Genomic DNA, 6,000 nt, shown 5'->3' with positions numbered 1-6,000 from the left:
TGGTGGCTCACACCTGTAATCTCAGCACTTTGGGAGGCTGAGGCAGGTGGATCACTGGAGGCCAGGAGTTTGAGACCAGCCTGGCCAACATGGCAAAACCCTGTCTGTACTAAAAACAAAATATTAGCCAGGCATGGTGGCACACGCCTGTAATCTCAGCTACTCGGGAGGCTGAGGCATGATAATCGCTTGAACCCAAGAGGTGGAGATTGCAGTGAGGTAAGATCGCGCCACTGCACTCCAGCCTGGGCAACACAGCAAGACTCTGTCTAAAAAAAAAAAATAAATAAAATATATATATATATATATGTATGTATGTATGTATGTATGTGTGTGTGTGTGTATATATATATATATATATATTTTAGAGTCTTGCTCTGTTGCCCAGGCTGGACTGCAGTGGCGTGATCTTACCTCACATATGTGTGTGTATGTGTATATATATATGATGTGCTATCATGTAAAAAATAAAAGGAATATGAGGATAAACAAAATATACCAAATAAAGGTAAAATGTATAATATCCTTGTATTAAGTAGAGGATCACAGCAGGAAAGTAAAATGATTATTACAGTACTATTACTATTACACTGGTCTTGACTGCAAAATCATTTCCTGTCTGTCCCCAGGCTGGAGGTCAGAAATGGCAAAGCTGCCACCATGAACTCTGTTGAGGTTCTGCTTCAGGGCTTTTTTTCACTGAGGCAGACACCTGGAAAGCCTCCACTACAGGCCCAAAGCCAAGCAAGGGAATGGAAGCTGCCCGAGCCCTCCAGCTGCTAACTGAGTTAACACCTGGGAGTGGACCACAGCTACTGTGTGGGGAAACCCTGTCTGCACAGTGAATCCCAGCGGAATCAAGCAGAGCCAAGAGCTGAGTAACACAGAGCCCCAAGGACACTATGTGAGACCCTGGATCCAGCCTCACCTGACGGTGTTTCAGAGCAGAGTTCTCTAAGGCACAAGCTACAAGTGAGCATGGCTGTAGCAGACCCAAGGGGACACCAGAACTGGTGAGAGGGGCTTGGTGCCTCAAATTCTGACCACTTTGGGAACTGCAGGAGTGCTCGAGCGGTGGATGCCAGCAGCAGCAGAGGGGCCCTTCTAGAAGCCTAAGAAGGGTGCTGGGGCAGAAGGGGACACACAGCAGGGGATCGGTTATCTCTTGCTGCGTAACACCCACCCCAAAACTTAGCTGCTTAAAGCAATAACCATTGCATTTGCTCAGGATTCTGTAGCTCAGCAATTCGTGCTGAGCTCAGCTGGGCAGTTCTCCTGCTGGTCATGCAAGAGTCACTCACATGTCTATAGTCATACGGAACTTGACTGGGGTAGGTGGTCCAAGGTGGCCTCACTCATATGTCTGGGGCATCAGTTGGGATTCCTGGAACAGGGTGAGTGGCTGAGTCATTCTGTGCACATAGCCTCTCATCCTTAAGGAGTCTACTCTGACTTTATTCACAAGGTGACAGTGTTCCTAGAGAACCAGGCTCTATGTATACCTGCGTTCCAAGCTCCTGCCTGCATCATGTTTGCTGATGTCCCACTGGCCAGTGCAAGTCACATGGACAAGCCCCAAGTCAGGGTGAGAGAGGGCTATGCATAGGCGTGGATGCCAGGAGGTGTGGTCCACTGGACTTATTACTGTCATGACGTTGCCATGTAATATACAATGCATGCTTGGCCCTCAGCCTATTTCTGAGCTCAGGTGAGACCTTCCCTGGGACAGCCCAAGCATAAGCAAGTAAGCCTGGCAGGTGGGACTAGAGCTGGTGCCACCTGCGTTAATGAGGGGATTAGTGCTTTGATAGGATTAAACCGGGGGCTAGCATAGCACAGAGTAGGAGGCCTAACCAATGCCAGGGCTTTCAGAGGCCCAGTGGCTAGAGGTGATAAACACAGACTCTCAAGCCAGGCAGACCTGGGTTCGAGTCTTCACTCTGCCATTTCCTTGTTCTGTGGTCCTGGGCTGGTAACTCCCCTACTCTGTCAGTTTCTTCATCCGTGAAATGGACCCCACAGGGTTGCTGTGAGAATTAAAGGGGCTCAGAAGAGCTTAGTCTGACATAAAGCAGCAGTCTATAAATGGCAGTGCTAGTGATCAGTGTGACAAGAGTGGTGGTAAACATCATGGTCCATGAGAATGGTGATAGGAGGCAGGGTCATGGCTGTTCTGGATGAGCAGAGAGCTCTGGATAGGTGATTAGGAGTGACCAGTTAGAGGAGGGCAGGGGAGGGCATCCCAGGCAGAGAGAACGGTGCACCAGGGATGTGCCACGAAGAGGAAGAACCGTGTGAGGACAATGAGAAAATAGCCATCTGCAAGCCTGGGAGGGGGTCCTTAGGAGAAACCAACTCTGCCCGCACCTGATCTTGTATTTCTTGCCTCTACAACTCTGAGGAATAAATTTCTGTTGCTTAAGTCACCCTGACTGTGATACTTTGCTATGGCAGCCTTAGCAAATGAATACATTGACTTTGACATCCCTCCCATCAAAGGGTGTCCTGTTTCTCCTCTCCTTGAAACTCACACTTGAGCCCAGCCGCCATGCTATGAGGAAGCCCAAGCTAGCCCAACAGCCATGCTGTGCCTGAGCTAGCCCAGCTGCCATGTTGTTCCTGAGCTAGCCTAGCAACCACACTAGGAAGCCCAAGCTGGCCCAGCCGCCATGCTGTGAGGAAGCCCAGGCTAGCCCATGCTGTGAGGAAGCCTAAGCTAGCCTACACAGAGAAACCCCTTGGTAGGGATTGCAGCTGACAGCCATCATCAATACCCAGACAGGAGAATGAAGACACCTCTGGATGATTCCAGCTCCCAGCTATTGAGTCACCTCCCCCCCACGCCCCCATCCCCAGCTCGTGAGTCACCCCCAGCCAACAAGTATATCCACCTGGGTCCCCGGACATGTGGAACAGACAAGCTATCCCTGCTTCACCTTTTCCAAATTTCAGACCCACAGAATTCATGAGCGTAATTAAATGGTTGTTTTACCCCTCTAAGTTTTGGAGTAGTTGGATACAAAGCAATAGCAACTCCCAAGGGCTCTTATAGATACAGCAGCTACCCACAGCCTGGTTCTGTCTTTGACATAACAGCATAGATCGCCTCTCTCCCTAGCACTCCCCAACTTTGACAGAGAGCTGATACTGCCACCAGGTGGCCAATAGAAGCTATGCAAGACCCACTGTTTCTCCCTTTCTTCTTCCTTACAGGTTTATTTACATTCATTCGTTCATTCCACATTCACAATCCCTGATGGTGGCGGATCAAGTATAGTTTTAAAACGTATGTTTTAACATTACTGTTTTTTTTTCATCTTTGGTCATGAAATTTCATTTATAAGTCTACAATCCCTTACACTCTTCCAAAATCCAAAATTCTCTGCAAACTGAAAGTGTTTGCATCAGTTTATAAAAGCTTACTCAGTAGCTAAATCTAATCCGGACTGGCTTAAGGCTATTTATAGTCTTTCATTAACATTTCACGGTAGAATTTTATTTCTTTTTTTTTTTGACAGAGTCTCGCTCTGTCGCTCAGGCTAGAGTGCAGTGGCACAATCTTGGTTCACTGCAACCTCCACCTCTCGGGTTCAAGTGATTCTCCTGCCTCAGCCTCCCCAGTAGCTGGAACTACAGGCACCCGCCACCATGCCCAGCTAATTTTTGTATTTTTAGTAGAGACTGGGTTTCACCATGTTGGCCCGGCTGGTCTCGAACTCCTGACCTCAGGTGATCTGCCCGCCTTGGCCTCCCAAAGTGCTGGAATTACAGGTGTGAGCCACCACGCTGAGCCCACAGTAGAAATAATAATGTTTGATTTGGGGCTGCTGCTCTAGACCCCTCTAAGGATGTAGTAAAATAGCAGTAGTTCTCAAAGTGTGGTTCTGAGACCAGCTGCATCAGTATCAGCTGGTAAATGGAAATGGAAATTCTCAGGCCCCACTTCAGACCTACAGAATGAGTGTGGTCCAGCCCTCTGTGCTTTAACAAGCCCTCTTGGAGATTCTGACTCATGCTCACGTGTGAGAACCACTGATATAGACTCTATGCACCCACCACATTGCATTTATAAAATTCAAAAAATTCTCAAATTACAAAGCACATGTGGTACCATGTTTTATGAAAAAGAATTGCTTTCAGACCTGTATTTTGGAATGTCAAGTAATATTAAGGGAAGCCATGAGATTTTCATGTCTAAAAAGTGAGGAAGGAGCCGGGTGCGGTGGCTCACGCCTGTAATTCCAGCACTTTGGGAGGCCGAGGCGGGTGGATCACCTGAGGTCGGGAGTTCGAGACCAGCCTGACCAACATGGAGAAACCACGTCTCTACTAAAAATACCAAAATTAGCCAGCCATGGTGGTGCATGCCTTTAATCCCAGCTACTCAGGAGGCTGAGGCAGGAGAATCGCTTGAACCTGGGAGGAGGAGATTGCAGTGAGCCGAGTTTGTGCCATTGCACTCCGGCCTGGGCAACAAGAGCAAAATTCTGTCTCAAAGAAAAAAGGGAGGGGTGGGGGTGGGGAAGGAGTTCCTTGTTGTTATGGAGAAAGGGTGTGATTAATAACAATAAAAGCTAACTTTTGCTGAGTTATTTATAACCCACCAGGCAGTGCGCCAAGTGCCTACACTTATCTAGTCCACATAATGCACCTAGGAGACAGTTACTTTTATCATACCCATTTTATGAATGGGGAAACTGAGGCAAGTGGTGTAAGGACCTACCAAAGCCTGAAGAGGGTCAGCAGTAGAAGCTGTGGCCTTCAGTAGAGGGACACAGCCAACTCACATGGCCTCACTTCTGCCCTCTTATCTCCTACAAGAAGCCAGAAGACAAGGGAATTCCTATGGTGCCATCCACAGTAGTGCAGAGCAAGATGAAGGATGCTACTCAGGCCTCCAAATTTCTCTTCAAAATGGCTGCGCCAGTGTTTGGTTCCTCCCACCCCATGGGGTTCCACTTACACAGTCTTAGGGCTGTAGAGCTGGTGAAGACAGCCAGCCTATCATTTATTATGCCTCTAGTGCATATCTGGGTATCACAAATGGATGCTATTGTGGTTTTAAAATATAAAAGTATTGGCCGGGCCCAATGGCTCACGCCTGTAATCCCAACACTTTGGGAGGCCGAGACGGGTGGATCACCTGAGGTCAGGAGTTCGAGACTAGCCTGGGCAACATGGTGAAACCCCGTATTTACTAAAAATACAAAAAAAAAAAAAAAAATTAGCTGGGCACGGTGGCAGGTGCCTGTAATCCCAGCTACTCAGGAGGCTGAGGCAGGAGAATCTCTTGAACCTGGGAGACGAAGGTTGCAGTGAGCTGATATCGTGCCCTTGCACTCCAGCCTGGGCAACAAGAGTGAAACTCCATCTCAAAAGTAAATAAATAAATAAATAAAAATAAAAGTATCACACTGTAAGTCTTCATTTGCAGCTTGCGTTTTTTCCCAACTCATTTTGTTTTTCAATTTTATGTTGATACAGGCGGCTTTATTTCTGTTCATTTTCTCTATTGTTTAGAATTCTGTGGTATTAAAGCCTTCCTGAATCCATTCATCCATTCCCCCACTGGTAGGCATTTAGGATGTTGTTAGCCTTTTGCAGATAAAGGTCTAATGAATATCTTTAGACAAGTCTTCTACACAGATGGGGGGTTTTCTCCTAGCCAGATATTCCTAAATGTGGAGCTGCTGTGTTACTGGACGTGAGTACCCAACTTTCCCAAGGAATGCCAAATTCCCCTCCAAAATGATTGCACCAGGGTTTGGTTCCTCCCACCCCATGGGGTTCCACTTACACAGTCTTAGCCCACCGCAGTATTGAGAGACGTTTTAATTTATATTTATTTTGCCTTTCTGATGGATGTGACCTTTATCTCCTGGCTGTTTTATTTACATTTCCCTGATAATTCAGAAATGGAGCATCTCTTCAACCCATCTGTTGTATGGGGATACACATTTTGCCTTTCTACTTCAGGCTTTGCCTGTATACGGTTGTCCC

The sequence above is a fragment of the Macaca thibetana genome, chromosome 10, assembly GCF_024542745.1.
Source record: "Macaca thibetana thibetana isolate TM-01 chromosome 10, ASM2454274v1, whole genome shotgun sequence".
Lineage (NCBI taxonomy): Eukaryota > Metazoa > Chordata > Mammalia > Primates > Cercopithecidae > Macaca > Macaca thibetana.
This window is presented reverse-complemented; position numbering follows the sequence as displayed.